Source organism: Oncorhynchus masou, chromosome 30 (assembly GCF_036934945.1).
Source record: "Oncorhynchus masou masou isolate Uvic2021 chromosome 30, UVic_Omas_1.1, whole genome shotgun sequence".
Classification (NCBI taxonomy): domain Eukaryota; kingdom Metazoa; phylum Chordata; class Actinopteri; order Salmoniformes; family Salmonidae; genus Oncorhynchus; species Oncorhynchus masou.
In genome coordinates this window covers 7,009,316-7,021,998 of record NC_088241.1, presented here as the reverse complement: position 1 = coordinate 7,021,998, position 12,683 = coordinate 7,009,316, and the positions used below count along the sequence as shown (strand labels likewise).

Genomic DNA, 12,683 nt, shown 5'->3' with positions numbered 1-12,683 from the left:
TTGCCAACAATTGCTATGGATGAGGTTCTTTTTTTAATGTTATTTATTTTATTTAACTAGGCAAGTCAGTTAAGAACAAATTCTTATTTACAATGACGGCCTACCCCGGCCAAACCCTAACAACGCTGGACCAATTGTGCACCTTCCTATGGGACTCCCAATCATGGCGGGTTGTTTTACAGCCTGGAATCGAACCAGGGTCGGTAGTAACGCCTCTAGCAATGAGATGCATTGCCTTAAGACCGCTGCACCACTCAGGAGTGCAGTGGTCTAGGGTACTATTTGTGATATGTAGTGGATTGAATAGCAACAGGACTATTCAATACCAGGCCTCAATACCTGTAGAGCTGCTAGGTTTCCTTTCTCCCCAGTAGTTCAATGATTGATTCATGTTGTTGATTGGCCAGAGAGTCCACTTGCCTGGAGACCCAGGTCTGAATCAGTTAAACCAAACCAATGAAAACCAAAAGTGGTCAGACCATTGAGGCCCAGATGTTTGAACAAACTATATCCAGGCTGGAAAGCACAGAACACAGGGGCAGTACATTACTTGTGACAATCAGGAGTTTTTTTTCTACAAACACAGGGTCTGCTAGGGGAAGCAGTGGTGAGACAGAAAAGCCCATTGGCTGTTCCTCACCAATGACATGCACGTCAGATCTAACCACAGGAAGGATCCCTCTAAAATAGACATATTTTCTCCATATCTTAATTTAGTCCAAAAAACTCAGAAATGAAGAAGCAATTCAATGTTAGTGGTATGTAGTGAGGGTGGTAGTGTATATACAGTGGTAGTGGTATGTAGTGAGGGTAGTAGTGTATATACAGTGTTAGTGGTATGTAGTGAGGGTAGTAGTGTATATACAGTGTTAGTGGTAGTGTATATACAGTGTTCGTGGTATGTAGTGAGGGTAGTAGTGTATATACAGTGTTATTGGTATGTAGTGAGGGTAGTAGTGTATATACAGTGTTAGTGGTATGTAGTGAGGGTAGTAGTGTATATACAGTGTTAGTGGTAGTGTATATACAGTGTTCGTGGTATGTAGTGAGGGTAGTAGTATATATACAGTGTTAGTGGTATGTAGTGAGGGTAGTCGTGTATATACAGTGTTAGTGGTATGTAGTGAGGGTAGTTGTGTATATACAGTGTTAGTGGTATGTAGTGAGGGTAGTAGTGTATATACAGTGTTAGTGGTATGTAGTGAGGGTAGTAGTATATATACAGTGTTAGTGGTATGTAGTGAGGGTAGTAGTGTATATACAGTGTTAGTGGTATGTCATGAGGGTAGTAGTGTATATACAGTGTTAGTGGTATGTAGTGAGGGTAGTCGTGTATATACAGTGTTAGTGGTATGTAGTGAGGGTAGTTGTGTATATACAGTGTTAGTGGTATGTAGTGAGGGTAGTCGTGTATATACAGTGTTAGTGGTATGTAGTGAGGGTAGTAGTGTATATACAGTGTTAGTGGTATGTAGTGAGGGTAGTAGTGTATATACAGTGTTAGTGGTATGTAGTGAGGGTAGTAGTGTATATACAGTGTTAGTGGTATGTAGTGAGGGTAGTAGTGTATATACAGTGTTAGTGGTATGTAGTGAGGGTAGTAGTGTATATACAGTGTTAGTGGTATGTCGTGAGGGTAGTAGTGTATATACAGTAGCCTGGTAATGCTAGTTTATCATGGTGTTGTATGTCTCTCTCACTTCCCCCCTCTACTTCCCCTAGCTCACACCATCTTGAACACAGAGTGCTAAACCCAACACGTACTGTCAATGAGACTATTAATATTACTCTGATACTTTGTCAATGTCGCACAATACACTGACTGACATCTTAGTCATTTAGCAGACACTCTTATCCAGAGCAATTTTTCACCTAGTCAGCTCACGGATATGAACCAGCAACCTTTGGGTTACAGGCCCAACGCTCTTAACAGCTAGGCTACCTGCCGCCCTTCTTTCAAGCACGCACACACACACACGCACGCACGCACGCACGCACGCACGCACGCACACACACACACACACACACACACACACACACACACACACACACACACACACACACACACACACATACTGTCAATCTAATCTATCAATAGGTGCTGTAATAATACTAACATGGGCACCTATCACGTGACAGTGACAAAACTGCATTGGCGAAGTGTTCTGGTGGTGGTTTAGATACACCTTTACTCTGATACATAAGGAACGGCTCAGTAGGCCCATAATATAGTACTATCGCAGCACTGGCAACATTCTCTGTGATTCCATCAAACTGCCATTTTAACTGCCCCACTGTAAGACACATAACTACTGATACGTGTCAGTCTTTCTCGTCTCTCCTCTCGCTGCCGTCAGAACAAGACAAGCTATTCTCAGAAGCCTTACCACTACCTAATGAATAGGTGTATGTATGTGCCATAGAAACGGATGTCTAGATAGGACAGTCTCACAAACTGTACTGTAAACTGCTGTATACGGTTGCATAGTGCACAGCATGATATGCCTTTTCATTACATGTTCTATGCGTTCTGTTTCTATGGTGTGTTCTCCCAGGGGTATTTTGGGTGAAACTGATCTCAAATGAACCTTCACTTCCTGCTTAAGGAGATCACTCTGGCGCCAAGGGGGGTCTGGGAATTGAAGTCTACTGATGAAACGTTTAAATTCATATTTCACTATTGCTATGAAATCATTCAATGAAAAAAACTGTAGAGTCATTGGACTACAACTGTCTGTAAATCTGTGGCAGGTCAGTAGTGTTGTGTGATAATCCTGTCAGTTAACAAACTGCACACTGAAACCCTAACAATATGACTGGTGTATTCACAATGAATACTGACAATCAACTGTGTTGTCTGTGTGCAATTCAAGGCATAGATGAGACACTGTAGCTCAAACCTCAAGTCAACTATTCACCTGAGTAACCTCATTCTCTATCCAGCGGTGATACTGTACTACATGGACACCATAATATGATGTGTCATCCCGTCACTGTGGTCTGGTCACAGGAATGTACAGGGGGGTTGATTTTAAAAAGCCCTATTCATCACTGTCCACGTCGATGTGAGAAGTGACAAGGTGCTTCATCGCATGAATCATTCCCATCAAATGGATACGCACGCACATACCGTAAATGGATACGCACATACCGTAAATGGATACGCACATACCGTAAATGGATACGCACATACCGTAAATGGATACACACATACCGTAAATGGATACGCACATACCGTAAATGGACACGCACATACCGTAAATGGATACGCACATACCGTAAATGGATACGCACATACTGTAAATGGATATGCACGCACATACCGTAAATGGATACGCACATACTGTAAATGGATACGCACGCACATACTGTAAATGGATACGCACATACATACCGTAAATGAATACGCACATACAGTAAATGGACACGCACATACCGTAAATGGATACGCACGCACATACCGTAAATGGATACGCACGCTCATACCGTGAATGGATACACACATACCGTAAATGGATACGCACGCACATACTGTAAATGAATACGCACGCACATCCTGTAAATGGATACGCACGCACATACCTTAAATGGATACGCACATACCGTAAATGGATACGCACATACTGTAAATGGATACGCACATACCGTAAATGGATACGCACGCACATACCGTAAATGGATACGCATGCACATACCGTAAATGGATACGCACGCACATACCGTAAATGGATACGCACATACCGTAAATGGATACGCACATACCGTAAATGGATACGCACGCACATACCGTAAATGGATACGCACATACCGTAAATGGATACGCACATACCGTAAATGGATACGCACGCACATACCGTAAATGGATACGCACGCACATACTGTAAATGGATACGCACATACATACCGTAAATGGATAAGCACATACTGTAAATGGATACGCACATACCGTAAATGGATACGCATGCACATACCGTAAATGGATACGCACGCACATACCGTCAATGGATACGCACATACCGTAAATGGATACGCACATACCGTAAATGGATACGCACGCACATACCGTAAATGGATCGCACATACCGTAAATGGATACGCACATACCGTAAATGGATCACGCACATACCGTAAATGGATACGCACGCACATACTGTAAATGGATACGCACATACATACCGTAAATGGATAAGCACATACTGTAAATGGATACGCACATACCGTAAATGGATACGCACGCACATACTGTAAATGGATACGCACATACATACCGTAAATGGATACGCACGCACATACCATAAATGAATACGCACACACCGTAAATGGATACGCACGCACATACCGTAAATGGATACGCACGCACATACCGTAAATGGATACGCACTCACATACTGTAAATGGATACGCACATACCGTAAATGGATACGCACGCACATACCATAAATGGATACGCACACGCATACCGTAAATGGATACACACATACCGTAAATGGATACGCACGCACATACCATAAATGGATACGCACGCGCATAACGTAAATGGATACGCACGCACATACCATAAATGGATACGCATACGCATACCGTAAATGGATACGCACATACCGTAAATGGATACGCACGCACATACCGTAAATGGATACGCACGCACATACTGTAAATGGATACGCACGCACATACCGTAAATGGATACGCACATACCGTAAATGAATACGCACGCACATACTGTAAATGAATACGCACATACTGTAAATGAATACGCACATACTGTAAATGGATACGCACGCACATACTGTAAATGGATACGCACATACATACCGTAAATGGATACGCACGCACATAACATAAATGAATATGCACATACCATAAATGAATACGCACATACCATAAATGGATACGCACGCACATACTGTAAATGGATACGCACATACATACCGTAAATGGATACGCACATACATACCGTAAATGGATACGCACGCACATACCGTAAATGGATACGCACGCACATACCGTAAATGGATACGCACATACCGTAAATGGATACGCACATACTGTAAATGGATACGCACGCACATACTGTAAATGGATACGCACGCACATACCGTAAATGGATACGCACATACCGTAATTGGATACGCATATACCGTAAATGGATACGCACGCACATACCGTAAATGAATACGCATGCACATACCGTAAATGGTTCACTGTGATGTTATCTATACCTGATTATTTATGACATGCAGTAATACTATTGACATTTGTTGATAGGTTTTTATGTTATTGATGAATCATTTCCTGTGAATGTGTATTTGAGAAACTATTTCTCTATCATCTCTTAATTTGACATTAAAATGTGACAATCTATATGAAGGCTAAAGACCACTTCTAATGCTGTTATGTAGGACACATAACTAAAGTGTACCTTTAGGTTCTCTGTTTAAACAGTTGTAATGACAAGGGATGGATAAGAGGAAACACACACACACACTGCATCCCTGTCAACCCTGGAGAGACGCGTCTGACCTTTCTCTCTGCCTGCGACAGACATCTACACCTCCATCCATCCATTCATCCATCTCTCTCTCTTTGATGTGCTCTAATTAGCCATGCTCGTTAGACCCAGTGGTGTTAATCAATTGGCTCAGCCCAGATACACACACACACACACACACACACGGCGAGCTTAATTGGGCCGTGCTAATGAAGGCAGGGAGAGGCACAGACACTCACCTGGTACCCACATATTGCAGAAGTCCATGGTTGCTAGAGCTGCTGTCTTGGTCACATCTGTCTGAGTGTCTGAGTCCCCTTCTTTCTCTCTCTCTCTCTCTCTCTCTCTCTCTCTCTCTCTCTCTCTGTGTGTGTCTCTGTCTCTCTCTCTCTCTCTCTCATTGGAACATTAACGGAGGAGAGATAAAAATCATTGCCCTCCCTCTTGTTGTCCACGCCCCCACACATGCCCCACCCCCTCCCCACATCCTGAGAGAGAGAGAGAAAGAGAAGAGGAAGTAAACCAAAGAAGAGTAGGAAGTAGGGTCAGAAAGAGAAAGGGGGACACGCGAGGTTAAAGAGTGGGAGAGGGTGAGACCTAAGAAATAGAGGAGGAGAAAGAAGAGGGGGAAGACTATCAGTGGAAAGTGACAGGGTGTCTGGAAACTGTCACTCACAGCTCAGAGAAAACAACCCTATGGCTGACTACTGCAGTCACACTGCAGAAAAATGATATTCTACCTAGATTCCTTAGTATTGTATTGAGATAATTAAGTGAAAATTACTTGTTTTGAGTTGATCTCGCTCACCCAGAAAATGCATTTACTTGTTTCAAGCTGATTTTGCTTACCAAGGAAATGCATTAAGGTAATTTGTTTTCTTTTAAGCCTTTTGTAGGTTAAAGAAGGAAAAATGGTCTGCCACACTAAGATAATTTACCTTGGTAAGATGTCTAGTCAACACACTGTATGAGATATCTAGCTGAGATCTAAATGTTTTCCAGTGCACTACTTTTATTCACCTTTATTTAACTAGGCAAGTCAGTCAGGAACTGGTTCTTATTTACAATGATGGCCTACTCCGGCCAAACCCTAACCCTGACGACTCTGTGCCAATTGTGCACCCCCTATGGGACTCCCAATCACAGCTGGTTGTGATACAGCCTGGAATCAAACCAGGGTCTGTAGGGACTCTAACACTGAGATGCAGTGCCTTAGACTGCTGTGCCACTCGGGAGCCCAAACTCCCTGGCCAGTTAGAGACTTAACCCATCATATGTCATACAATAAGACATGGCTCATACATGCTTATAACAAGTGATATAGCATTATACCTGCTGTCGACTTTAAGTCAAGTGTTACCAAACATTTAATCCACATGCTCAACAGTTTTCATTATATTGGCACTTTTGTTGGTTCTACCTACTCGGGCTGTGTTTCTGTTATAGATCTCGCTGTCACATGAGGCGGGAGATGTGCGCCATCACAACATCGCCATAAACCACTACCCCTCTCACCCCCACTCCTCCAACAGAGGAAAAATTGAGTAAGTGCAGCACTACCGCTGACCAACCAGCTTGAGTTCACTACCACAGTGGAAATATGGGTTTCTCTGAAGTAGCATGAGTCAGCCACATGGTGGCAGTATTAGCAATAAATTCCACTTACAGATGCAGGTAGCATCCATCCAAGGCCAAGGAGAGGGAATTGTGACCCCCCCTCTTCCTCTCCCTTTCTTTCATTCCCTCTCTCTCCCTCTATCTCCCTTTCTTTCATTCCCCCTCTCTCTCTATCTCCCTTTCTTTCATTCCCCCTCTCTCCTTCTATCTCCCTTTCTTTCATTCTCCCTCTCTCTCTATCTCCCTTTCTTTCATTCCCCCTCTCTCTCTATCTCCCTTTCTTTCATTCCCTCTCTCTCCCTCTATCTCCCTTTCTTTCATTCCCCCTCTCTCTCTATCTCCCTTTCTTTCATTCCCCCTCTCTCTCTATCTCCCTTTTTTTCATTCCCCCTCTATCTCTATCTCCCTTTCTTTCATTCCCTCTCTCTCCTTCTATCTCCCTTTCTTTCATTCCCCCTCTCTCTATCTCCCTTTCTTTCATTCCCCCTCTCTCTCTATCTCCCTCTCTCTCTATCTCCCTTTTTTTCATTCCCCCTCTATCTCTATCTCCCTTTCATTCATTCCCTCTCTCTCCTTCTATCTCCCTTTCTTTCATTCCCCCTCTCTCTATCTTCCTTTCTTTCATTCCCCCTCTCTCTCTATCTCCCTTTCTTTCATTCCCCCTCTCTCTCTATCTCCCTTTCTTTCATTCCCCTCTATCTCTATCTCCCTTTCTTTCATTCCCTCTCTCTCCCTCTATCTCCCTTTCTTTCATTCCCCCTCTATCTCTATCTCCCTTTCTTTCATTCCCCCTCTCTCCCTCTATCTCCCTTTCTTTCATTCCCCCTCTCTCTCTATCTCCCTTTCTTTCATTCCTCCTCTCTCTCTATCTCCCTTTCTTTCATCCCCCCTCTCTCCCTCTATCTCTCTTTCTTTCATTCCCCCACTCTATCTCCCTTTCTTTAATTCTTCACTAATTCAAGAACTATCGATGGAGAGCTCTCAAGTTTGCATGTGTGTGTGTGTGTGTATGTTAGAAGGTGGTGACCCCAACAGTCATGGATGTCCAGAGACAGTGACAGACTGAGTGTGTGTGTGTGTGTGTGGGGGGGGGGGTCTATGGGTCAGAGGTCGTCTGGGCAGCCTGGATTTGGCCGTGGCCCTACTACCACCATCCCCCCTCTCCCCTGTGTGTGTGTGTGTGTGTGTGTGTGTGTGTGTGTGTGTGTGTGTGTGTGTGTGTGTGTGTGTGTGTGTGTGTGTGTGTGTGTGTGTGTGTCATGTCCAGGGACAAGGGGGTCCTTCCTGCCTTTGAGGAGGTCTAAGCCATGGTTACCATGACAGCCAGACCCAACGACACTCCGTTCTGGCTAATCTGAGGATGCTGGGGTAAGACACCCTTATTTGGGCAACATAATATCACAGGCATGATATGTACAATAACATAATGATTAGGAACCAATACAATGACATACATCAACACATAAAGAAATAATCCTTTCATGGAATTTCAGAAACATACTGCTGTATTTGATTAATAATAACTCAGTTATTCATGAAATTGTATCGATTTAACTATATATATTTTAATACGGTATAAAAACACATGCGCAGAAATGAAAAAAGAATCAGACACACACACACACAATCTGATAGTGGGACCCCAGGGAGGAGGATGGGGCCTTCTGAGTAACATCAATCACCCTGCTGTCACTGAGAGAGAGAGGGAGGGGAGGGAGGGGAGAGAGGTAAAGAGATAGAGAGTGGGAAGGAGGGGGAGAGAGATAAAGAGAAAGAGAGAGGGAAGGAGGGGGAGAGAGATAAAGAGAAAGAGAGAGGGAGGGGAGGGGGAGAGAGATAAAGAGAAAGAGAGAGGGAGGGGAGGGAGGGGGAGAGAGGTAAAGAGAAAGAGAGAGGGAAGGAGGGGGAGAGAGATTAAGAGAAATAGAGAGGGAAGGAGGGGGAGAGAGATAAAGAGAAAAGAAAGAGAGAGGGAAGGAGGGGGAGAGAGATAAAGAGAAAGAGAGAGGGAGGGAAGGAGGGGGAGAGAGAAAGAGAAAGAGAGAGGGAGGGGAGGGAGGGAGGGGGAGAGAGGTAAAGAGAGAGAGAGGGAAGGAGGGGGAGAGAGATAAAGAGAAAGAGAGAGGGAAGGAGGGGGAGAGAGATTAAGAGAAAGAGAGAGGGAAGGAGGGGGAGAGATAAAGAGAAAGAGAGAGGGAAGGAGGGGGAGAGAGATAAAGAGAAAGAGAGAGGGAAGGAGGGGGAGAGAGATAAAGAGAGAGGGAGGGGAGGGAGTGGGAGAGAGATAAAGAGAAAGAGAGAGGGAAGGAGGGGGAGAGAGATAAAGAGAAAGAGAGAGGGGAGAGAGGGAGGGGAGGGAGGGAGGGGGAGAGAGGTAAAGAGAGAGAGAGGGAAGGAGGGGGAGAGAGATTAAGAGAAAGAGAGAGGGAAGGAGGGGGAGAGATAAAGAGAAAGAGAGAGGGAAGGAGGGGGAGAGATAAAGAGAAAGAGAGAGGGAAGGAGGGGGAGAGAGATAAAGAGAGAGGGACGGAGGGTAGTAGTGGGAGAGAGATAAAGAGATAAAGAGAGAGGGATGAGGGTAGGAGGGGGAGAGAGATAAGGAGATAGAGAGAGGGTAGGAGTGGGAGAGAGATAAGGAGATGGAGAGGTGTCCATAATGGGTCAGTCAGTACAGGGACCATTCAACATCTCTCTGGAGCACCCATCTATTGTACATTCACCACAGGGGAGCCCAGAGCAGATACACACATCATCATCTGTACACTGGTGTTGGACCAACAATGTGTGTTTGTCTCACCACTGTGTGTGTGTGTGTGTGTGTGTGTGTGTGTGTGTGTGTGTGTGTGTGTGTGTGTGTGTGTGTGTGTGTGTGTGTGCGTGTGCGTGCGTGCGTGCGTGCGTGCGTGCGTGCGTGTGTGTGTGTGTGTGTGTGTGTGTGTGTGTGTGTGTGGAGCTCCAGGATTATAAACTGTACTGGTAGGAGGGTGAGATGTTTAGGTGGTGTATGGAAACCAGCAGGGGGTGAGAACTAGATAACACCTGTCTCTACCATGTGACCAGTAATAACACACAGTCCAGCCAGTTGAGACGGACAGAACTCTGTCAGAGCTGTAAGGGCAGACTGAAATACAAAATGTTATCATTACTTGGCTACAGGATGAGGAGATATCATACTCTCCTCCTCTTTCACCTTCACCAGGCCCACCTCTATCTCTCTCCTCCTCTTTCACCTTCACCAGGCCCACCTCTATCTCTCTCCTCCTCTTTCACCTTCACCAAGCCCACCTCTATCTCTCTCCTCCTCTTTCACCTTCACCAGGCCCACCTCTATCTCTCTCCTCCTCTTTCACCTTCACCAAGCCCACCTCTATCTCTCTACTCCTCTTTCACCTTCACCAGGCCCACCTCTATCTCTCTCCTCCTCTTTCACCTTCACCAAGCCCACCTCTATCTCTCTCCTCCTCTTTCACCTTCACCAGGCCGACCTCTATCTCTCTCCTCCTCTTTCACATTCACCAAGCCCACCTCTATCTATCTCCTCCTCTTTCACCTTCACAAGGCCCACCTCTATCTCACTCCTCCTCTTTCACCTTCACCAGGCCCACCTCTATCTCTCTCCTCTTCTTTCACCTTCACCAGGCCCACCTCTATCTCTCTCCTCCTCTTTCACCTTCACCAGGCCCACCTCTATCTCTCTCCTCCTCTTTCACCTTCACCAGGCCCACCTCTATCTCTCTCCTCCTCTTTCACCTTCACCAGGCCCACCTCTATCTCTCTCCTCTTCTTTCACCTTCACCAGGCCCACCTCTATCTCTCTCCTCCTCTTTCACCTTCAACAGGCCCACCTCTATCTCTCTCCTCCTCTTTCACCTTCACCAGGCCCACCTCTATCTCTCTCCTCCTCTTTCACCTTCACCAGGCCCACCTCTATCTCTCTCCTCCTCTTTCACCTTCACCAGGCCCACCTCTATCTCTCTCCTCTTCTTTCACCTTCACCAGGCCCACCTCTATCTCTCTCCTCCTCTTTCACCTTCAACAGGCCCACCTCTATCTCTCTCCTCCTCTTTCACCTTCACCAGGCCCACCTCTATCTCTCTCCTCCTCTTTCACCTTCACCAGGCCCACCTCTATCTCTCTCCTCTTCTTTCACCTTCACCAGGCCCACCTCTATCTCTCTCCTCCTCTTTCACCTTCACCAGGCCCACCTCTATCTCTCTTCTCCTCTTTCACCTTCACCAGGCCCACCTCTATCTCTCTCCTCTTCTTTCACCTTCACCAGGCCCACCTCTATCTCTCTCCTCCTCTTTCACCTTCACCAGGCCCACCTCTATCTCTCTCCTCCTCTTTCATCTTCACCATTCCCACCTCTATCTCTCTCCTCCTCTTTCACCTTCACCAGGCCCACCTCTATCTCTCTCCTCCTCTTTCACCTTCACCAGGCCCACCTCTATCTCTCTCCTCCTCTTTCACCTTCACCAGGCCCACCTCTATCTCTCTCCTCTTCTTTCACCTTCACCAGGCCCACCTCTATCTCACTCCTCCTCTTTCACCTTCACCAGGCCCACCTCTATCTCTCTCCTCTTCTTTCACCTTCACCAGGCCCACCTCTATCTCTCTCCTCCTCTTTCACCTTCACCAGGCCCACCTCTATCTCTCTCCTCCTCTTTCACCTTCACCAGGCCCACCTCTATCTCTCTCCTCTTCTTTCAACATCACCAGGCCCACCTCTATCTCTCTCCTCCTCTTTCACCTTCACCAGGCCCACGTCTATCTCTCTCCTCCTCTTTCACCTTCACCAGGCCCACCTCTATCTCTCTCCTCCTCTTTCACCTTCACCAGGCCCACCTCTATCTCTCTCCTCCACTTTCACCTTCACCGGGCCCACCTCTATCTCTCTCCTCCTCTTTCACCTTCACCAGGGCCTCCTCTATCTCTCTCCTCCTCTTTCACCATCACCAGGCCCACCTATATATCTCTCCTCCTCTTTCACCTTCACTAGGCCCACTACTATCTCTCTCCTCCTCTATCTCTCTCCTCCTATTTCACCTTCACCAGGCCCTCCTCTATCTCTCTCCTCCTCTTTCACCTTCACCAGGCCATCCTCTATCGCTCTCCTCCTCTTTCACCTTCACCAGGCCCTCCTCTATCTCTCTCCTCCTCTATCTCTCTCCTCCTCTATCTCTCTCCACCTCTATCTCTCTCCTCCTCTATCTCTCTCCTCCTCTATCTCTCTCCTCCTCTATCTCTCTCCTAATCACAATACTTTTTTCCGCCAGCTTCACTCTCCTTTAAATTCAAATTTTCTATTTGACATATATGCATGTACACAACATACACTAACAACCCTCTCTCTCTCTTTCTCCCCCTCTCTCCCCCTCCCCCCCCCCTCTCTCTCTCTCTCTCTCTCTCTCTCTCTCTCTCTCTCTCTCTCTCTCTCTCTCTCCCTCTCTCTTTCTCTCTCTCTCCCTCTCTCTGCTGGTCAGCAGCAGCTCTGACATCACTGGACACTGCTCTGCACCTTGATTGGACACGCGTTGCCAGGCAACAGCAGCGAAAGGTCTCGGTGTTGGGGTGG

General features: G+C 46.2%; 1 protein-coding gene across 3 annotated transcripts in view; it reads right to left on the bottom strand.

The window, feature by feature from the left end:
• The window catches only part of pou2f2b (POU class 2 homeobox 2b), a 117,361-nt gene that overhangs the window by 46,089 nt on the left and 58,589 nt on the right, over positions 1 to 12,683 (bottom strand). The gene's annotated exons all lie outside the window — the stretch shown is intronic.